General features: G+C 43.0%; 1 pseudogene; it reads right to left on the bottom strand.

Annotated features, from left to right (window-relative positions):
• Positions 1-17,047: 17,047 nt before the first annotated feature.
• LOC119874582 lies at positions 17,048-20,250 on the bottom strand (annotated as a pseudogene).
• Positions 20,251-24,059: the final 3,809 nt, after the last annotated feature.

Raw genomic sequence — 24,059 nt, 5'->3', positions numbered from 1 at the left:
ACCAGTCTGCAACATCCCATAGTCTTGGGCAAACCTAACCAGTTGGTCCCTGTACCTGACAGACATCACCCCCCAGTCCGGCAAGTGAGCCTATTTTCCTGTAACCTCACACCTGATCCCTGTCTACGCTCTCCGTAGCCCATGAACACACTGCTGTGTATTCCCAGGCCAGCCAGGACCAGGATGAGAGGATGGGGTTTAATGGCTGGGGCAGGGAAGCATCAGGAAGTGTGTCTGAGAAAAGAGCTGGGACTGCTCAGCCTGGAAGGGGAAGACTTAGGAAGGAACAGCCACTCATCTCAAGGTTCAGGGCTGCACCATCACCTGCACAACTCTCTAAGGAAGGAGGGTCAGATGGGCCTGAGGGCTCCAGCACAGGCTACCTTCAAGTTGGGGAGCTCCTGGAATTGGGGTGAGGAGTCCAGAACTGGCAGGTAAGGTGGGGGTTTGCCAAGGCCCATGTCCTGATCACACAAGGGGTCTCCATGGGTTGAATCTCCTGACTGGGTTGATGCTTCCAGAGCCCTGGCCCACCCTGCCTTCCCTCTCCCCAGTTCAGCCCCTTCCCTCCTCCTGCTTATGCCCGAAGAACCAGTGGGAAGGAGGGGACGGGAACTGCTGAATAGCTTTGAGCATCCATTGCCTGCGCTGGTAGAGCTGTGCTGTCTTGAGCAGCAGCAGAGCCAAGCCTAGCAGGGAGGCTAGCTGCAAGAGCCCAGACACAGTGTCCAGGGGTCTGGTGAGGCTCAGTACAGAGACACTCATGTTCAGGGGCTGCTGGGTCACTGACTCTCCCTGAGTGTTGCTGAAATCCCCCTGAGCCTAGTCAATCAGGCGAGGATGGCCCTGCCCACCTGGAGGGGGAGCAAAGGGTGAGGGCAGAGCTTAGACTGGGATTCCAGAGTTCATTAACTGAGAGGATCCACCTTAGCAATCCATAGGAAGGAAACCTTCTGAACAGACAGTGATAATGCCCAGGCACATTCCCCTTTGCCCTTCTCCCCATTATTCATCAATTATTTCAGGAGCACCTACTTTGTGCCCCACAGAGTGCTACGTGCCAGGCCACAGTGGCCAGCAAAACAGACATGAACCGTGACTTCAAAAAATGTACAGCCTAGTTTACCAAATGTCCAGGAGGTGTGCTTGGGTTGATGATTATCCCATTTCTGAGAAAAGAACACTTATAGGGATGTGGCCAGAGGAAAATTGCCTTTGAGAGGGCCAACTGAGATTGGAATCAGGGGGCCTCCATACTGTCTGCCCCAGCTGCCTCTGCACTGTTCCCTACACTTGTCCAGGCCACCATTCACTTGTGTCCTGGGCTGACTGTGCCGGCAGGCAGAGCACTGGCCTCACACTCAGGAGGCCCAGCCTCAGGGCTCGCTCAGGACATGTGAAGCCAGGCAATCACACTCTCTGTGCCTCAGATTCTCCTTCTGTAAGGGGAGTAAACATTCCTTTGTCAAGTTCCTCCCAGGAATGCTCATTCAGTCAGTCACTGATGCACTCAGCAAATGCTTCCTGAGCTCACACTCTGGGAGGTCAAGGCAGAAAACTAAGGCAGTACAGGAAAACTTGGTAAGGCCTGTACTGAAAGAGTGAATAGTGAACTGGGCCCATCCAGGGAAGGAGAAAACTACAAACAAGGATGGGACCCTGAAGGGTGAGTAAGAGTTCATCAGGTGGAGAGTTCTCAGGAGACAGGGGCGGGGGGGCTACAGCTAATAGAGATCGTGGTAATGTGCATCTGAGGAGGACAGTTTAATTTCTCACCTTCACTTTGTTCCTGGTTTTCTCCCCCCAAACCCACTCCAAGCTCATTACTCAAATGGAGACCAAGATGTTTTCATGAGGAGTTCTTTGGAAGGCACATTTGAGGGGCCTCCCTCTTCTGCCCTGTTCCTCACTATCTACCTTATTACTCCTACGCCCTCCTCCTGTGGCTGACCTTGTGACAGGAGATGCATTACACAACCTGTGTGGTCAGAATTCTTTCTTTTTTCCCCTTAATCCTTGGCTCTTCTCCAAACCCAGGGAGCCATATCCACTTTACCCATGCCTCTCAACATTCCTGAGTTCTGTAGATACTTTCCCACCCTCTCTGGCCTCAGATCAGAGACTCTGGAGCCTAACTCTTTCCCTCACATGGCCCATCACCTCCTTTGCACCTAGCACATGAGGGGCATTTGTAGAAGTGCTTGGACGTACAACAATCTGGGTTGCAATTCTGAGTGTAATTCCATGTTTTCCTCCCTGGGTCTTTGGTTACCTCTATAGAACTGAGTGCCTAATACTTGGTCATAGCTAGTATTTAGTGAGCACTTATCATATTCTATGCAGCGAGTGAGTAGCTTGGTATGTTTTCCCCAAACCAACCCTAAAAACAGATTTTTAAAAAAATCTTAATTCTCAAGGTGGTGAGACTCCCCTCTTTGGGAAGGGAGTGGGTCCAGGGTGGTCCGGGTCTTTTAAGATTTGGATATTCTAATCCCATCAATGTGCTTGAGATAAAATGGAGAACTCTGGCACCAGGTGTATCTACAGCCCGATCACAGATGGAGTGAAGGCAAGGATCTGATATAGACCAGGGACACAGGAGGGGAGATTATTTGCTTTCTCTGAGGGCTTCTTGGACAGCAGTGGGTGCAATACCACCTCCTCCAAACCAGAGAGTGGGGTGACATCACTATTCCCCTCACTCCACCTCAACTCCTCACCCTCCAGCCCACCAACATGGTCAGACTTCAGAGAGAAATACCTTGCCTCCACTGGAGGCAGAGGTGCTTACACCCAACACTGCCCCTTGTACCTTGAAGGGTAAAAATAGGCAATATAGAAGATAAATTATGGAAAAGAATGAAGCTGGAAAGAAGAGAGCAAATTATTAGATCATGAAGGTAGACTTATGGAACTCAGCGATTTCATAAAGCACAATACTATTCATATCATAGGAGTCACAGAAGGGAAGAGCAGGGAAAAGGGGCAGAGGATAATTTGAACAGCTCACAGCTGAGAACTTCCTAATCTGGGGAAGGAAACAGGTATTCAAGTCCAAGAAGCATAGGGACCTACCTTCAAAATCAACAAAAACAGGTCAACACCAACACATATCACAGTGAAACTTAGAAAATACAAAATAAAGAGGCAATTCTGAAATCGGCTAGGGAAAAAGGGTACTTAACCTATAGGGGCAGACCACATAAAGTTAGCAGCAGATCTATCCACAGAAATTTGGCAGGCTAGAAGAGAATGGTATGATATATTTAACATGCCAAAGGGGGAGAGTAAGTAGCCAGGAATATTTTATCCCGTAAGGCTGTCATTCAGAATAGAAGGAGAGATAAAGAGTTTACAAGAGAAGCAAAAAACAAAAGGAGTTCATGGACTTTAACTAAACCACCCCCACAAAAAACATTGAGGGAGACCATTGGAGCAGCAAAGAGAGACCAAACCCAAAAAACGGAGAAAGGAAATTGGCGATCTACAGGAACAGCGATTTTCAAGTAATATAATGGCACTAAATTCAAACTTACCAATAATTACTCTTTATGGAAATGGACTAAATGCTCCATCAAAAGACAAAGGAAACCATAATAGATAAAAAACAAAAAACAAGATCCATGGATATGCTGCTTACAAGAGACTCATTTTAGACTCAAAGACACCTCCAGATCAAAAGTGAGGGAATGGAAAACCATTTATCATGCTAATGGACATCAAAAGGAAGCCAGAGTAGCCATGCTTCTATCAGACAAACTAGATTTTAAACCAAAGAGGTTTAATAAGAGATGAAGAAGGGCAATATATCATAATAAAGGGATCTATCCAACAAAAAATCCGATACTTGTGAATATTTATGCCCCCCACTTGGGAGCAGCCAAATATATAAATTTAATCACAAACTAAAGAAACTCAAGGATAAAGATACAATAAAGGTAGGAGACTTTAACACCCCACTCACAGTAATGGACAGGTCACCTAAACATTGTCAACAAGGAAACAGTGGCTTTGAATGACATACTGGGCCAGTTGTCATCAGACTTTTCATCCTAAAGTAGCAGAATGCAGATTATTTTTGAGTGTGCATGTTACATTCTCTAGAATTGATTAGATACTGGGTCACATATCAGGCCTCCACCTGTACAAAAAGAGTGAGATCTTGATGGGATGAGCACTGGGTGTTATGACAAATACCCACCATTTGCTTCAACGTGGATGGAACTGGAGGGTATTATGCTGAGTGAAGTAAGTCAGTCGGAGAAGGACAAACATTATATGTTCTCATTCATTTGGGGAATATAAATAATAGTGAAAGGGAATATAAGGGAAGGGAGAAGAAATGTGTGGGAAATATCAGAAAGGGAGACAGAACGTAAAGACTGCTAACTCTGGGAAACGAACTAGGGGTGGTAGAAGGGGAGGAGGGCGGGGGTGGGAGTGAATGGGTGACGGGCACTGGCGGTTATTCTGTATGTTAGTAAATTGAACACCAATAAAAAATTTAAAAAAATAAAATAAAATAAAAATAAATAAATTTATAAAAACAACAAAAGGAGTGAGATGCTACCATGCATATTTTCCAGCCACTAGTTTCCTTTTTTTTTTTTTATTGGTGTTCAATTTACTAACATACAGAATAACCCCCAGTGCCCGTCACCCATTCACTCCCACCCCCCGCCCTCCTCCCCTTCCACCACCCCTAGTTCGTTTCCCAGAGTTAGCAGTCTTTACGTTCTGTCTCCCTTTCTGATATTTCCCACATATTTCTTCCCCCTTCCCTTATATTCCCTTTCACTATTATTTATATTCCCCAAATGAATGAGAACATATAATGTTTGTCCTTCTCCGACTGGCTTACTTCACTCAGCATAATACCCTCCAGTTCCATCCACGTTGAAGCAAATGGTGGGTATTTGTCATTTCTAATAGCTGAGTAATATTCCATTGTATACATAAACCACATCTTCTTTATCCATTCATCTTTCGTTGGACACCGAGGCTCCTTCCCAGCCACTAGTTTCCAATGCTATGAAACTTGAAGCCTAGCACAAGAAAAATTCGGGACTATAGACTTACGGGCAAGCAGTTTATTACAATGTATTTCTATTGAAACAGAAGGATGTTGTATACTGTTCACAAAATCGAAAAACATGTAAGAACTGTACATGGTGAGCTTTGGTTATTTTTCCCTTATGCCATAGAAAAAAATGTATAAAAACTATCAGAAAGCTAATGTGCATACTGGGAATTTACCCCAAAGATACAGATACAATGAAACGCCGGGACATCTGCACCTCGATGTTTAGAGCAGCATAGTCCACAATAGCCAAACTGTGGAAGGAGCCTCGATGTCCATCGAAAGATGAATGGATAAAGAAGATGTGGTTTATGTATACAATGGAGTATTACTCAGCCTTTAGAAATGACAAATACCCACCATTTGCTTCAACGTGGATGGAACTGGAGGGTATTATGCTGAGTGAAATAAGTCAATCGGAGAAGGACAAACATTATATGGTCTCAATCATTTGGGGAATATAAATAATAGTGAAAGGGAATAAAAGGGAAAGGAGAACAAATGAGTAGGAAATATCAGAATGGGAGACAGAACATGGAAGACTCCCAACTCTGTGAAATGAACTGGGAGTGGTGGAAAGGGAGGTTGGCAGGGGTGGGGGTGACTGGGTGGTGGGCACTGAGGTGGGCATTTGATGGGAAGAGCACTGGGTGTTATTCTGTATGTTGGCAAATTGTACACCAATAAAAAATAAATTTATTTTAAAAAACCATGAATGGATTAACCACAAAATTAAAGAAGAAAAAAATATGCATGAAAGCAAATGAAAATGAAAACAATGACAGTCCAAAACTTTGGGATGCAACGAAGGTGATCAAAAGAGGGGAAGTATATAGCAATCCAGGCCTTCCTTGAGAAAAAAAAAAGTGTCTCAAATACACAATTAACCCTATACCCAAAGGAGTTGCAGAATAAACAGCAAATAAAGCCCAAAACCAGCAGAAGAAGGGAAATGATACAGATTAAAGCAGAAATAAAGGATATAGAAATATTTTTTTAAAAACACAGTAGAACAGATCAATGAAACTAGGAGCTGGTTCTTTTAAAGAATTAACAAAACTGATGAACTGCTACCCAGACCTAATAAACAGAGAAGAGAAAGGACCTGGATAAGTAAAATCACAAATGAAAGAAGAGAGATCCTAACCAATACCACAGAAATACACTTATCAGGGAAGATTATGAGCAACTCTATGCCAGAAATTTGGGCAATGTGGAAGAAATGGATAAAAGACTAGAAGCATACTAGCACATATACATATAAATTACCACAACCGAAAAAGGAAGAAACAGATAATTTGAACAAACCCATAACCAGTGAAGAAATTGAACCAGTAATCAAAAATCTTCCAATAAACAAGAGCTCGGGGCTGGAGAGCTTCCCAGGGCAATTCTACCAACATGTAAAGTAGAGGGAACACCTATTCTTCTGAAAATGTTCCACAAAACAGAAACAGAAGGAAAATTTCCAACCCATTCTCTGAGGCCAACATTACTTTGATTCCCAAGCCAGACAAAGACCCGACTAGAAAGGAGAATTACGAGACCACTATCCCTGATGAACACAACTACAAAAATGCTCAACAAGTTACTAGCAAATCAAATTAACAGTACATTAAAAGAATTATTGACACGATCAAGTCGGTTTTATTCCTGGACTCCAGAGTGATTCAATATCCATGGATCAATCAACGTGATACACCACATTAATAAAAGAAAGGATAAGAACCATATGATCCTCTCAACGGATGCAGAAAAAGTATTTGACAAAAATAGGGATAGAAGGAACATAGCTCAACATCATAAAGGCCATATATGAAAGACCTACAACTAATATCATCCTCAATGGGGAAAAACTGAGAGCTTTTCCCCTAAGGTCAGGAACATACAGGGATGTTGACTCTCACCACTCTTGTTCAATATAATACTGGAATTCCTGGCCTCGGGCATCAGAGAATAAAAAGAAATAAAAGGCATCCACATCGATAAGGAAGAAGTGAAACTTTTACTCTTTGTAGTGACATGATGCTCTCCACCAAAAAATTATGAGAACTGGTACATGAATTCGGCAAAGTTGCAAGATACAAAATCAACACACAGAAATCTGTTGCATTTCTATACACCAATAATGAAGCTGCAGAAAGAGAAATCAAGGAATTGATCCCATTTACAATTGCACCAAAAATTGTAAGATCCCTAGGAATAAACCTAACCAAAGAGGTAAAAGGTCCGTGCTGAAAACTATAGAACACTTATGAAAGAAATTGAAGAAGACACAAAGAAATGGAGTGCAATCTCTATCAAAATACCACCAGAATTTTTCACATAGCTAGAAAAAACAACACTAAAATTTATATCGAATCAGAAAAGGCCAAAGTAATGTTGAAAAAGAAAGCAAAGCAGGGGGCATCACAATCCCAGACTTCAAGCTGTATTACACAGCTATAATCATCAACAGGATAGGACACTGGCACAAAAACAGACACAGAGGCCAATGGAACAGAATAAAGAACCCAGAAATGAACCCACACGATATGGTCGACTAATCTTTAACAAAGCAGGAAAGAATATCAGTGGGAAAGGGACAATCTCTTCAACAAAGATATTATACCAGTTATACCATGGTGTTGGCATAACTGGACAGTGATATGCAGAAGAAAGAAACTGGACCACTTTCTTACACCATACAGAGAAAGAAATTAAAAATGGTTGAAAGACTTAAATGTAAGACAGAGAACCATCAAAATCCTAGAAGAGAAAACAGGCAGCAACCCTTTGGACCTCAGACACACCTACTTCTTTTTAGACATGCCTCCAGATGCAAGTATCTATTGGGACTTCATCAAGATCAGAAAGCTTCTGCACAGTACAGGACATGATCAACAAAACTAAAAGGCATCTGATGGAATGAGAGAAGGTATTAGCTTATGTCTTATCAGATAAAGGGCTCCTATCCAAAATCTATTTTTACAAAACCAAATTATGTTTTTTTCTGGCAAAAAATTAAAATAAATAAAAATTTTAAAAAACTTATCAAACTCAATACCCCAAAAACAAAAATCCAGTCAAGGAAGAGGCAGAAGGCACGAGCAGACATTTCTCCAAGGAAGACATACAAATGACCAACAGACCATGAAAAAATGCTCAACATCACTCGGCGTCAGGGAAATACAAGTCAAAACCACCTCGCACCAGTCAGAATGGCTAAAATTAACAACTCAGAAGACAAAAAATGCTGGTGAGGATGCAGAAAGAGGCTCACTGTTTCACACTGTTGGTGGGAATGCAAACTGGTGCAGCCGCTGTGGAAACGGTATAGAAGTTCCTCAGAAAGTGAAAATGGAGCTACCTACAATCCAGTAATTGCACTACTAGGTATTTACACAAAGGAAACCAGCACAGTGATTTGAAGGGGCACATGCATTCATTCCAATGTTTATAGCAACAATGTCCACAATCACCAAAACATAGAAAGAGCCCAGATGTCCATTGACAGATACATAAAGAAATGGTACAAATTCACACAATGGAATGTTACTCATCCATCCAAAAGAATGAAGTCTTGTCCTTTGTGAGGAAGGAAATGGATGGAACTAGTGAGCATTATGCTAAGTGAAATGAGTCAGTCAGGGAAAGATTAAAAAAAAACATGTGATTTCACTCATATATATGTTTTTTGTATTATGCTGAGTGAAGTAAGTCAATCGGAGAAGGACAAACAGTGTATGTTCTCATTCATTTGGGGAATATAAACAATAGTGAAAGGGAATATAAGGGAAGGGAGAAGAAATGTGTGGGAAATATCAAAAAGGGAGACAGAACAGGAAGACTCCTAACTCTGGGAAACGAACTAGGGATGGTGGAAGGGGAGGAGGGCAGGGGGTGGGGGGGAATGGGTGACGGGCACTGAGGGGGACACTTGATGGGATGAGCACTGGGTGTTATTCTGTATGTTGGTAAATTGAACACCAATAAAAAATAAATTTATTAAAAAAAAAACAGATGAACATAGGGAAGGGAAGGAAAATAAAGAAGATAAAAACAAAGAGGGAGGCAAACCTTAAGAGCCTAACTATAGGAAACAGAGGGTACCTGGAGGGGAGGTGTGTGAGGATGGGAATATTGGGTGATGGGCATGAAGAAGGTGCACTTGATGTAATGAGGACTGGGTGTTAATGTAATTGATAAATCACTAAATTGTACTCTGGAAAACATATACACTAGATGTTAACTAACAACAATTTAAAGTAAAAAAATGTCAAATAAAAAACAAAGAAACCTGTAGTCTAAGAGGCAAAAGCAAGGCACAAAGTGCTTAGCTGCCTGCCCAGGGCCACTCTACTGGCAAGAGGTGAAGACAGCATTCAGACTCAGGCGGTATGGCCCCAGAGGCATTACTGTGAACCATTTGCTCAAAACCAGGCTCCAGTGCACACGTACTATCTCCCATAGTTTCAGGGCATTTTATGTTTCTTCTGTTTGATCCCTGATTCCGTGGTGCAGAAGCATGCTTTGGGGATCAATCCCACATATCAGCATAAATGTAAGCCTCACTATGCAGGACAGTTTTTGTGAGCACAGTGTGGAGCATACCATGTAGCTAGATTTAACAGTCATTGAGAATTTTGTATGATGTGAGTAGAGCTTACAATGAAGTGATGAAAGCAGAATGTAGAACTCTCTGTAGAGTCTGAACCTAAGTCTCAGAGTTGTGCTGTCATGATCAACATTGATTAACCAGTCAACATCTTTCCCATTCATCTGGTATCCAGACAACCCAAGCAAAGAGCCATTGAAGGTTCTAACAGGGCAACCTGTACCCTTATGCTTCTAAAGCATGAGACAGAAGGCTGTGCCTATCTGTGGCACCCAGTGCATTCCTACTGATTGACAAACAATGGGGCAGGAAAATAGGATCATAGGACCCATTGATCACCGTCTCAAAGAGACCAGGTTCCAGGGGAGTTGGGACTTTTTAAAGGGAAATGAGTATTTTTATTCCTGGAGCTTCTTGGTACCATTAACAGGCCACAACAAGTTCGCGCTCATGTTCCTTCATTGTTTAGTTGCATTGGTCTGCCCCATAGAATAAAGGGGTAGGACCAGGTATGTCTCATGACCCAAGACATCTAGATAATGTCCTGCACATAGTGGGTCCTCAAAACTGAGTCCAACGACATAACAGGGACCCAACTGAGCATATTTCTGCATTGCACGGCAAGCTGATGTTCTCTCTCTCTCTCTCTCTCTCAGGAAATCAGCTTTACAGCATAGAAAGACATCTCTTTGTGAGAGCAGGATAGATGGAGGGTTGATGACAGTAACCTGTGGAAGCAGGTTATTGAGCTCATGTAGGTGCAGGAAGAGGGTGGCTTGGGCTTAGAGTGGTAGCTCTGGGACTGGAGAGGGGACTAGGACCATGACTGTCTAGGAGGGGCTGGAAGAGGAGAGGAGGACTTTCTGAGGATCTACCTGGGTAGCCCCTTCTCTCCCAGGCCCAGGGACTTAGGGCCTGCTGGTACAGTGGGCTCCATACGGGCCTGGCATTCACTCACGTTTCTGAGGCAGTAGACAGGGAGCCTGGACAAAGTTGGGTCCTGGGCCACCAGTTCCCTTATGCCCACCCTCTCTGGTTTGGACCCTTCCTCGGCTTCCTAAACATCTGTGAGCCTGACTTCTCTAAAGTTTGGTACAGCTGAGGGTGTCAGCATTCCCAGGAGATGGTAGGGCTTCCTGAGAGCAAAGAGCTCAGGCATCATGTGGGAAGGAGTCCTGGGGCCTGCATCTCGAGCTTGGGGAGCTGAGGTCCATGCATATCCTATTTATCTGCAAGCCTCCTCTGGGAACCTCTCAGGCTGTGCATGACCTGATCATCTTTTCTCTACAAATACCGTGACTCCAAGTGTGTTTAATTTCTTCATCCCGTGGATTGCTGAGTGGGCACTGACCTTCCTTGCTCGACATTTCCCAAAACATTGGTGCTTCCTGAACATGACCCTTCCCTCCCCTTTCCTTCCCTGCTGTGACCTCACTCAGTCAGGGATCTCATAAACTGCACTACTTGGTCCCCTAGTCCCCTTTCTTACTTAAGCTGCTCAGTAAGAACACAGGGAGAACATAAGAAAGCTACTGGGTCATCAGAAATTGGAGCTCAGATACATTGTACTTCTGATTCTGTTGTTTGTTCCTTTATTTTTTTTAACTCTGACATTGGAGAAGCTTCCATTCTAATGGTTTTGTTTTTCTGGTAGAAAGCTGATTAAGATAAATTTTGGTACCAAGAATGTTTTTAACATAAACAGAATCCAAACGAGTTCCCTAAATTGACTGTGGTTTTCTTCAATTGGTGCTTTTCCAGGAGATAGAGAGATCTCCCTTAAAAATCAATAAAAACCGGGATCCCTGGGTGGCGCAGCGGTTTAGCGCCTGCCTTTGGCCCAGGGCGCAATCCTGGAGAACCGGGATCGAATCCCACGTCGGGCTCCCGGTGCATGGAGCCTGCTTCTCCCTCTGCCTGTGTCTCTGCCTCTCTCTCTCTCTCTCTGTGACTATCATAAATAAATAAAAATTTTAAAAAAATCAATAAAAACCATACAACACCCCAAAATTTAATAGTGAAACTTGCAAAGTCCAAAGATAAAGAGAAGATCCTTAAAGCAGCAAGAGACAAGAACTCCATAAACTTTATGCAGAGAAGTATTAGGTTTATAGCAGACCTCTCCACAGAGCCCTGGCAGGACAGAAAGGACTGGCAGGATATATTCAGGGTCCTAAATGAGAACATACAGCCAAGAATACTCTATCCAGCAAGGCTCTCATTCAGAATAGAAGGAGAGATAAAGAGCTTCCAAGATAGGCAGAAACTGAAAGAATATGTGACCACCAAACCAGTCTTGCAAGAAATATTAAGGGGGACCCTGTAAAATAAAGAAGGGGTCCAAAGAAACAATCTACAAAAAAAGGGACTGACTAGGTATTATGATGACACCAAATTCATATGTTTCAATAGTAACTCTACATGTGAATGGGCTAAATGATCCCATCAAAAGGCACAGGGTTTCAGACTGGATAAAAAAGCAAGACCCATCTATTTGCTGTCTACAAGAGACTCATTTTAGACCTAAGGACACCTACAGCCTGAAAATGAAAGGTTGGAGAACCATTTACCATGCAAATGGTCCACAAAAGAAAGCAGGGGTAGCAATCCTCATATCAGGTACACTAAAGTGCATCCCAAAGACTGTAGTAAAGATGAAGAGAGACACTATATCATACCTAAAGGATCTATACAACAAGAGGACCTAACAATCATGACTATTTATGCCCCTAATGTGGGAGCTGCCAAGTACATCAATAGATTAATAACCAAAGTTAAGACATACTTAGATAATAATATGCTAATACTGGGAGACTCCAACACGGTGCTTTGTCAAATGACGGATGTTCTAAGCACAACATCTCCAAAGAAACAAGAGCTTTAAATGATACACTGGACCAGATGGATTTCACAGATATTTATAGAACTTTACATCTGAACGCAACTGAATGCACATTCTTCTCAAGTACACATGGAACTTTCTCCAGAATAGACCACATACTGGGTCACAAATAAGGTCTCAAACAATACCAAAAGATTGGTATTGTCCCCTTCATATTTTTATACCATAATGCTTTGAAAATAGAACTAAATCATTAGAAGAAATCTGGAAGAAATTCAAACACATGGAGGTTAAAGAGCATCCTGCTAAAAAATGAAAGGGTCAACCAGGAAATTAGAGAATTAAAAAGATTCATGGAAACTAATGAGAATGAAGATACAACCATTCAAAATCTTGGGATACACTAAGAGTCCTAAGAAGGAAATACATCACAATACAAGAATCCATCCAAATATTGGAAAAAACTCAAATACACAAGCTAACCTTGCACCTAAAGGAACTGGAGAAAGAAGAGCAAATAAAACCTATGCCAAGCAGAAGAGACTTAACAAGGATATAGCAGAACTCAATGAGATGGAGACCAGAAGAACTGTAGAACAGATCAACAAAACCAGGAGTTGGTTCTTTGAAAGAATAAGAGAGAGAAACCACTAGTCAGCCTTAAAAAAACAAAAGAGAAAAGACTCAGATTAATAAAATCATGAATGAGAAAGGAGAGATCACTACCAACACCAAGGAAATACAAACGATTTTAAAAACACATTATGAGCAGCTATATGCCAACAAATTAGGCAATCTAGAAGAAATGGACGCATTTCTTAAAAATCACAAACTACCAAAACTGGAACAGGAAGATATAGAAAACTTGAACAGGCCGATAACCAGGGTGCAAATTGAAGCAGTCCTCAAAGACCTCCCAAGACACAAAAGTCCAGGGCCAGATGGCTTCCCTGGGGAATTCTATCAAACGTTTAAAGAAGAAACCATACCTATTCTACTAAAGCTGTTCAGAAAGATAGAAAGAGATGGAGTACTTCCAAACTCATTCTATGAGGCCAGCATCACCTAAATTCCAAAACCGCCAAGACCCCACCAAAAAGGAGAATTATAGACCAATATCCCTGATGAACATGGATGCAAAAATTCTCAACAAGATACTAGCCAATAAGATCCAACAGTACATTAAGATTATTCACCATGACCAAGTGGGATTTAGCCCCAGGATGCAAGGCTGGTTGAACACTCATAAGGCAATCAATGTGATAGATCATATCAACAAGAGAAAAAACAAGAACCATATGATCCTCTCAATAGATGCAGACAAAGCATTTGACAGAGTACAGCATCCATTCCTGATCAAAACTCTTCAGAGTGTAGGGATAGAAAGAACATTCCTCAGCTTCATAAAGGCACCTACGAAAAGCCCACAGCAAATATCATTCTCAATGGGGAAACACTGGGAGCATTTCCCCTAAGATCAGGAACACAACAGGGGTGTCCACAATCACCACTGCCATTCAACATAGTACTGGAAGTCCTACCCTCAGCAATCAGGCAACAAAAAGAAATAAAAGTCATTCAAATTGGCCAAGAAGAAGTCAAACTCTCCCTCTTCGCAGATGACATGATACTGTATATAGAAAACCCAAAAGACCCCACCCCAAGATTTCTAGAACTCATACAGCAATTTGGCAGTGTGGCAGGATACAAAATCAATGCCTATTTCTATACATTGACAATGAGACTGAAGAAAGAGAAATTAAGGAGTCAATCCCATTTACAATTGCACCCAAAAGCATAGGATACCTAGGAATAAATCTAACCAAAGAGGTAAAGAATATACACCCTAAAAGCTACAGAATACGTCTGAGAGAAATTGAGGAAGCCACAAAGGGATGGAAAAATATTTCATGCTCATGGATTTGAAGAATTAATATTGTGAAAATGTCAATGCTACCCAGGGCAATTTACACATTTAATGCAATCCCTATCAAAATAGGCTTTCTTCAGAGAGTTCAAACAAATCATCTTAAGATTTGTGTGGAATCAGAAAAGACCCCGAATAGCCAGTGGAATTTTAAAAAAAGAAAACCAGAGAATGGGGGAACCACAATGCCAGATGTCAGGTTGTACTACAAAGCGGTGGTCATCAAGACAGTGTGGTACTGGCACAAAAACAGACACATAGATCAATGGAATAGAATAGAGAATCCAGAAGTGGGCCGGCCCTCAACTCTATGGTCAACTAATATTTGACAAAGCAAAGACTATCCACTGGAAAAAAGACAGTCTCTTCAATAAATGGTGCTGGGAATTTGGACAGCTACATGCAGAAGAATGAAACTGGACCAGACACAAAGATAAACTCAAAATGGATGAAAGATCTAAATGTGAGACAAGAATCCATCAAAATCCTAGAGAACACAGGCAACACCCTTTTTGAACTCGGCCACAGCAACTTCTTGCAAGATACATCCATAAAGGCAAGAGAAACAGAAGCAAAAATGAATTATTGGGACTTCAGCAAGATAAGCAGCTTTTGTATAGCAAAAGAAACAGTCAACAAAACTAAAAGACAAGCTACAGAATGGGAGAGATATTTGCAAATGACGTATCAAATAAAGGACTAGTATCCAAGATCTATAAAGAACTTATTAAACTCAACAGCAAAGAAACAAACAATCCAATCATGAAATTAGCAGGGGACATGAACAGAAATCTCAAAGAGGAAGACATAGACATGGCCAACACGCACATGAGAAAATCCTCTGCATCACTTGCCATCAGGGAAATACAAATCAAAACCACAATGAGATCCCACCTCACACCAGTGAGAATGGGGCAAATTAACAAGGCAGGAAACAACAAATGTTGGAGAGGATGTGGAGAAAGGGGAACCCTCTTGCACTGTTGGTGGGAATGTGACCTGGTGCAGCTGCTCTGGAAAACTGTGTGGGGGTTCCTCAAAGAGTTAAAAATAGACTGCCCTAAGACCCAGCAATTGCACTGTTTGGGGATTTACCCCAAAGATAGAGATGCAGTGAAATACGGCAACACCTGCACCCCAATGTTTCTAGCAGCAATGTCCACAATACCAAACTGTGGAAGGAGTCCATCGAAAATGTCCATCGAAAGATGAATGGATAAAGAAGATGTGGTTTATGTATACAATGGAATATTACTCAGCCTTTAGAAATGACAAATACCCACCATTTGCTTCAACGTGGATGGAACTGGAGGGTATTATGCTGAGTGAAATAAGTCAATCGGAGAAGGACAAACATTATATGGTCTCAATCATTTTGGAAATATAAAAAATAGTGAAAGGGAATAAAGGGGAAAAAAGAGAAAATGAGTGAAAATATCAGTGAAGGAGACAGAACATGAGAGACACCTATCCCTGGGAAATGAACAAGTGGTAGTGGAAGGGAGGTGGGCAGGGAGTTGTGGTGACTGGGTGATTGGCACCGAAGGGGGCACTTGGTAGGATGAGCCCTGGGTGTTATGTTATATGTTGGCAAATTGAACTGCAATAAAAAAAATTTTTAAATGCTAATGATGGCTATGTCACATGTTATAGAAATAAGGAGTGTAATGCTTTCTAACATTTTCCCTTGTTATGAGTATGATTATGCATGTGTAGGTATGTGGGTCTGATTTTTTCCTTCCTTGTCTTATAACCTGCACATCAAATGTAACATGTAAAGCTAGTAGTTAACTTTTTGTCATAGCATTTAGGTTACAGCATTTTGGGGAGAAGAGAGAAGACCTTCCAAAAACTTGGGCTTTGTTTTTGAGGAAAAGGGACTACACAGGTTCACTCATAGGCAGCTGAGTTGGTAGAGCATGACTTTATTTTACTTGGCTAGAGACAAAGTATGGTGTAAGGGAAAGTGTGAATGCCAAGTGGACAAAAGGGGGACTGACATGTCTCACTTTACGGGTGCACTTGGATTGGCTGGAGTACCCTTGTTCAATTAAACAAAAGTCTAGATGTTGCACTAAAAATTTGACAGGTATGGTTAACATCTGACTCAGTTGAACTGAAGAAAAGGATATTTCCATCAGAAATCAGGAGGCCTAGTCCCCTCATTGAATAGCCTTAAGAGTGGATTCTGAGAAGGTGGAAAATACAAGAGAAGAGACTATCCCTTAGATTATCTACGTGCCTTCGTTGCGACCCAGTGAGACTCATTTCAGATTCCTGATCTCCTAAAACACAAGATTATCATTTGTGCTCTTTGAAAGAACTAAGTTTGTGTAATACGGTAAAGCAGTAAGAGAAAACATAGGGACAGAGGAGCAGCAGCCAGAAACAACGACAGAGAGAAGACACACTTTCAGAGCCTGAAAAATAATCAGCCATGACGATTTATGTGGACAGTCAGAGCGACAGCTCATTAGGAGAAAGGCAACAGACAAACAAGAAGGAATCATGGAAAAGGGTGAGACACAGAAACACAATCTCATGTGTAAGAGCAGGAGAGCAGGAGAGCAGGAAGGCTGGCAGGTGGGCAGAGGAAAGCAGGAAGTGAGCAGAAGCCAGCAGACAGGAGAGACTGACAGGAAGACAGAAAGGGAGGCAGGAGGCCCTCGGGACTCATCCTTGTCCCCACAAGGGTTAGAGGAGCTTCCTGAGATGCAGGTGGATCCCATTCTTGGACATCAACACAATTTTTGGAGTGGAGACAGGGATTCTGAAGGGATCTGGTGCCAGCTCAAAGCGGAGCAGGGTCAGGGCCACCGCCACCTTCAACTCGTTCAGGCAAAGTGCTGCCTGATGCAGTTCCTGGGTCAGTGAGGGAAAAGGAAACGAGGAGTGGCCTCAAAGCCCCTGCCAGGAACAGTCCCTTCAGGGCCAGCCTGCATGGGCCCAGCCCTGATTGCCTTCCCTGGACACATGCACATCTCTACCCCAAGCCTTGCTTTGTTAACACTCTCCCCCTCGACCTCTGACAAAAGCCTACACTCCTCCGGAATCAGCTCCTCCTCTTACCTCTGCTCTCAGCAGGCCTGAAACCCTGTTACAGGAGGGTCAACACTTTGAGCCTCAGAGCCAAGTCAAGTGATCACTACAACAGTTAATCATTAGGTTTTTTGCTCTCTGAATCAGCCATTTCTAATTTCACAATGTGGAGGCCAGGCCAGGGCACCAGAGGGGGTGGGCTGGGCCACACTTCAGATCCTAACCATATCCCATGGGCACACAGGGATCCAGATTCTCATAGAAATGACAAGATGGAGTTGGGTAAGGAAGTCAGGATGGCCAACAGGGAAGCTTCCTGCAGGGGCAGAGCCTTAGGGATGCTCAAGCTGATGCACCATCTGCTTCCCAGTTTGGGTCCAGACTCCTACCTCCCCATCAGCCCCTCATTCAACCAGGTGCTGTTGCCTTCCAATTCTACTGCAGAAGTGTCCTGCCTATCATCCCTCAGCTGCTGCTCAACTGGACTTTTCTGTCTCCTGCCTCTGGTCCCTCTCCTGATATCCCACCCTCCTATACTCAGAACCCCCCATGTCCTCCATCACAGGTAAGCATGCCTATAGGGCTCAGCGAGCATCAAAGCCCTCTCTGGGTTGTTGGCACATTCACCTGTCACCTATCCAGTTCTTTCTCCCAGCCCACCTCCTGTTGAGGATATCCAAGAGAATGCCCTCTCTCTACCTCTGCCCGGCAAATGCCCAAGGCTAAGGGCAATGCCACTCTGCCTTCAGCCCCCCCACACACAACCCACCCACCATTGGCTGTACCTCTTCATTCCTGGACCCTGAATCACATGGTATTTTACTCAAGGACATGTCACTTTCCAGTACAGGACAGTGCCAGAAACACAGAACGTCCTGCTGTAGGGTCAATTAGTAAATGAGTGAGGGCAAGAAAGAATGAATGCATGGTGTCTCTTTTGAGTAGAGGGATTTATTTCTTGACTGAGAACTCCCTGAACCAAGGGCAGTTTCCCATCTCATAGCATAGGCTTGGCACAGAGTCCAGCTTAATAATTATTCTTAGATATTGAATGAGGTTTACCGAATTGAATAGGAAAGCAGAAAGGAATAAACAGAAGTCTCCATTAGTTCTGAGCTAGGAATTGAGCTGTCTACCCCTCTCCTATCTCTAGTGATAACCACATGACTTGCACCAATGTCTAGGAGGAAGGAGGTAATCCCAGGAGGAAACCAAATCCTGGCCCAGTATCTGGAGAATAGTTTGCTTAAAGCCTATTCTGGAGAGTAGATTCACTTAGTTCAGAAGGACTGAAGATTCATATATTTGCTAAAATGAATTTTTCTAATAACTACTTAAAAAGTTTACAGAAGTTACTATATATGATTTATAGGACAATTTCAGCAGCCCAGGAGGATTTCACTCAGGAGAATAGTCATGCAGCTGAACAGCCATTTCAAGTGTCCTTTCTATTTCATATGCCATGAACTTTCAAATGCCACTTGTCATGTACATATACAAAACCATGGATTTTCTCTCAAAAGCCATTTAATATCCTCATTTTATATACTTGCTTATTGGATAATTGGACTCAAAGTGTAATATTCAGGTATGTAGAGCCCAGTATGTACTGATTTCACAACGGAGAAAACTGTCAAGTATTCATGATCATTTCCATGCAGTCCAAAATTCTTTTGAATAGAAGCAAAAATACTGGAGACACAAGTTGAATACTTCTGAGGGCCTTAAGAGATCGCAGGAAATTTTCCTCTGTAGGCTTAAATATTTCAGACGTGAGGCAGCTGAGGACGGAAACACATGCACCTAGGCATCGGTGCAGTGTTAGGGTAGAGTGGGGAGAGGGGCTGGTTTGAGAATGTGTGCAAAAGAAATCTTTTTATTATACCCTGATTTGACTTTGACAACACTTGAAAACTGCATGTGACAATGTCCAGTACTAAAGTCACTCTCATAAAGTGAAGAAATCACAAGAATGCCTCGAGCCATTGAATAGCCACTGACACTAAACTGTGGCTGGAGACTGAGTGAGACAAATGTGTCAAAGTTTCCATACCCTGCAGTGATTACCAAATGTCTTTCGTGCATAGAGACACACACCTCTTTGCCAGCACACCAACATGTCAGGGCATATCTGCAACACCCATGGAAATGTAGGAAGTGACAAACAACAGGAATGTTCCTAGTAAACAGCCCTCTCCTCCCATCCCAGTACAAGTGCCTCACCTTGCTCCTCCTGAGAAGGGCAGGACAGCATGGCTGTGTCGAGAGGCATCTGGTGCAAAGTGGGAAGGGTCAAACACCTGTACAGCAACCCCAGGTTCAGGATAGGTGTGGCCAGCTCCTTCTTCCTCTCAACCTCATGACACACCCAGAAATGGAATGGGAGGAATGATTGGCATGCAGAGATTCCCCCATCCCATCCTCCCAAGGCCATTGTACCTCTGGGTTTGGCCACACATTCGGGTTGTGGTGAAGGGCATAAAAGGAGAGCAAGACTAAGAATCCTGTGGGGCAGAAGAGAGAAGAATGGCCATACCTGCCTGCGGGGCCAGGTGCTTGCCCACACAGCTTGGCAGCTGCTATGAGTGTCACTTCTCATCACTCTGAGGGGAATGATAGTGTGGCAGGAGAGGTGGGGCAGACATGGCACAGCACATGTGCCCAGATTAGTAGATACCCAGACCAGGGTTAGAAGCAGAAAAAACTGGAGGCATATGTTAGAGAGCAGCTCAAGGGACAACTCACGTTTACCAAGTACCATCCATGAGCCCTTGGGGAATATGCATTGACTAATCCATCTCACAACAAGCCTCCAAGGAAGGCCCAATGCCCATTGTTCACATGAGCACCTAAGCCTCAGAGAGGCTGAGCAACTTGCCTATGACCACCCAGCTGGGATGTGGCAGGGCTGGGATTCAGAGCAGAGGTGAGCTAAAAGGTAGACTAGACCATGGCAGGGACCTCAGATGTGGTCACCAGCTGCTCTCTCCATCAATCTGAGGGCTCCCTGGGAGTGGGCCATCTGAAGAATGAGAGTGGGTTTCCTGATATGCTTGATGTACTCAACCCCATAAGGGTGAAAGAAGAACTCTCCCTGCCCCAGGGCTCTCCCTCTCTAGCTATCAAATCTTGGGAATTAGAATTGTATGCTATTTCTGAGCCCCTTCCTGAAGCCAACATCTCCTTGTAGAGAAGGTGCAATGTACTGAGTCACCATTATTTTTATACAAAATGTTTCTGTATTTACTTGAGAAAGTGAGAGAGCGCATGACCAGGGGAGTGGCAGAGGGAAAAGCAGACTCTCCACTGAGCAGGGAGCCCTATCCCAGAATCCCAGGATCATGACCTAAGCCAAGACATACACACCAGTGCTGAGCCACTTAGGACCCTGGTGTCATTATTTTAACTGGCAGGTATATAGTTTTTTGCAGTTGTCAACAAAGAGTTATCTTATCATTACATCAAATCTGGATGATATCCAAAAGGAGTATCAATAAAGACAGAAATCCTGCAGGAGTTGTGTTCTTGGAGTTGGGAATAGGAGTATATAGCTTAAAATTACAAAATGTCAGTGCCATCGATGGGAATAATATAGTATCATAAAATGATGGAACCCTTGGGGTTTGAATGTTTGTCGTGGATAAGGAGAGAACTTAGTATTCTATTCCTTCGACATCTAAGAATCCAGACACATATTCATGTTATGTGGAGAATGAACAGATAGAGAATATTCTCTCTAGGTACAATGGGGAACTCCCATTTATTTTATTTTATTAATATCTTTTTAATGAAGCTCTACTTGCCAACATATGACACCCACTGCTCCTCCTGTCAAGTGCCCTCCTCAGTGCCTGAAACTCAGTCACCCCATCCCCCTGCCCACCTCGCCTTCCACTATCCCTTGTTTGTTTCCCAGAGTTAGGAGTCTCTCATATTTTCTCTCCCTTTCTAATTCTTCCCTCTCATTTTCCTTCCATCTTCTATAATCCCTTTCACTATTTCTTTTTTTTAATAATAAATTTATTTTTTATTGGTGTTCAATTTGCCAACATACAGAAAAACACCCAGTGCTCATCCCGTCAAGTGCCCACCTCAGTGCCCGCCACCCAGTCACCCCATCCCCCTCCCTCTTCCCCTTCTACCACCCCTAGTTCGTTTCCCAGAGTTAAGAGTCTTTATGTTCTGTCTCCCTTTCTGATATTTCCCACACATTTCTTCTCCCTTCCCTTATATTCCCTTTCACTATTATTTATATTCCCCAAATGAATGAGAACATATAATGTTTGTCCTTCCCCGATTGACTTACTTCACTCAGCATAATACCCTCCAGTTCCATCCACGTCGAAGCAAATGGTGGGTATTTGTCATTTCTAATGGCTGAGTAATATTCCATTGTATACATAAACCACATCTTCTTTATCCATTCATCTTTCGATAGACACCGAGGCTCCTTCCAGTTTGGCTATTGTAGACATTGCTGCTAGAAACATCGGCTGCAGGTGTCCCTGCGTTTCATTGCATCTGTATCTTTGGGGTAAATCCCCAACAGTGCAATTGCTGGGTCGTAGGGCAGGTCTATTTTTAACTCTTTGAGGAACCTCCACACAGTTTTCCAGAGCAGCTGCACCAGTTCACATTCCCACTAACAGTGTAAGAGGGTTCCCTTTTCTCCGCATCCTCTCCAACATTTGTGGTTTCCTGCCTTGTTAATTTTCCACATTCTCACTGGTGTGAGGTGGTATCTCATTGTAGTTTTGATTTGTATTTCCCTGAAGGCAAGTGATGCAGAGCATTTTCTCATGTGCTTGTTGGCCATGTCTATGTCTTTGTCTGTTCATGTCTTTTGCCCATTTCATGATTGGATTGTTTGTTTCTTTGGTGTTGAGTTTAATAAGTTCTTTATAGATTTTGGAAACTAGCCCTTTATCTGATATGTCATTTGCAAATATCTTCTCCCATTCTGTAGGTTGTCTTTTAGTTTTGTTGACTGTATCCTTTGCTGTGCAAAAGCTTCTTATCTTAATGAAGTCCCAATAGTTCATTTCTGCTTTTGTTTCTTTTGCCTTCGTGGATGTATCTTGCAAGAAGTTACTGTGGCTGAGTTCAAAAAGGGTGTTGCTTGTGTTCTCCTCTAGGATTTTGATGGAATCTTGTCTCACATTTAGATCTTTCATCCATTTTGAGTTTATCTTTGTGTATGGTGCAAGAGAGTGGTCTAGTTTCCTTCTTCTGCGTGTGGATGTCCAATTTTCCCAGCACCATTTATTGAAGAGACTGTCTTTCTTCCAATGTATATCCATCACTTTAACAACTCTTTCTATGGTTATAGCTGACTTCCATGTCACTGATTCCAAGAAACACATTTCAAACTCGATCCTTGTCTCAAGACCACTCAACATCTGGCTATCATTTAAAGTGTTTCAGCATTGTCTCCTTGTATCCCACAACACCTGGTGCTCCTCATGTCCCTCCGAATCTCTCTGCTTGCTCCTTTTCCTCCTCTGGAAGCTCACAGCTCTAGACCCAATTTTTAAAATATTCAAATCACTTAAGGTAACAGACCAACACTGCTAGACACAATCAATGGTTTCCTGACTCACTGGTTGTGTCATCTGAAGGAGTGGAGAGATGGAGAGATCAGCACAACTGGTGTGGCACACAGGCAGCAAAGATGAAAGGAGAGAAAATCTTGCAATTCTCAGTCTGGAGAAAGGGGCTCAGGAAAAGCTGCTTTTTTTTTTTTTTTACTTAATTTCTTTATTCATAAGACTAGATGAGGTCGAGATAATCCATAAAGATCCTTCCAGTCATATCAGTTATCCATTTTACTATATCTGTCCCCTCCCCCAGGCTGTGAGCTGTCCCAGGAAGAGGTGTACACTAGATCCATCTTTGTATCCTGGCATTGCCCAGCACTGGCTGATGTACAGGATGCAGTAATGAAGGTAGAGACTGGCTCTATGCTTCCTTTCTGAATATTTCCATTCTCTTATTCTGGACTGTTGTGGGAGAAAATACATAATGGAATCATGTGCCCTGGGCCCTCTGCATGAACCTGCTATGTAAATCCACTTAACAACTGCTTGCCGATGCCCTCAGCATCACCACAGCAGCTGCTCCAAATCCCTGCCCTGCTCAGGCACTCGGTCCTCTCCTCCCCTGCCAGGGCAGAAGATGCCTGAGAATACTCTGAGAAAATTGAGGTTATCTGGCATAGAGATGTAAGCTGCCCACGCCCCGCCCCCCCCATCCTGCCTCCTATGCCTCTAATGTGTTTGTCTTCCCAGCTGGATGCCTTCAAAATTGTAACTTACGTGCTGTCAAAAACAGACTGAAGAGATCACTGCATAGTCTCAAATTTTTCATAAAACTGTCTGGGACTGGACATCTATGAGGTTTCTATGCCCTACCCCATCCAGCTCATTCCTTCTATTCAACAACTTACTCATCCCTGGCCCTATTTTTTCTCTCAATGCCCCTCTCTCAGCACCTTCCATTCTTCCTCTTTATCAGCACTATCTCCCTTAGGAACACTAAGGGAGTGTTTTCCCCACTATGAAATCAGCTGTCATTT

The sequence above is a fragment of the Canis lupus genome, chromosome 15, assembly GCF_011100685.1.
Source record: "Canis lupus familiaris isolate Mischka breed German Shepherd chromosome 15, alternate assembly UU_Cfam_GSD_1.0, whole genome shotgun sequence".
NCBI classification, from domain to species: domain Eukaryota; kingdom Metazoa; phylum Chordata; class Mammalia; order Carnivora; family Canidae; genus Canis; species Canis lupus.
The sequence above is the reverse complement of the archived record's forward strand: the minus strand, read 5'-3'. Positions and strand labels throughout refer to the sequence as shown.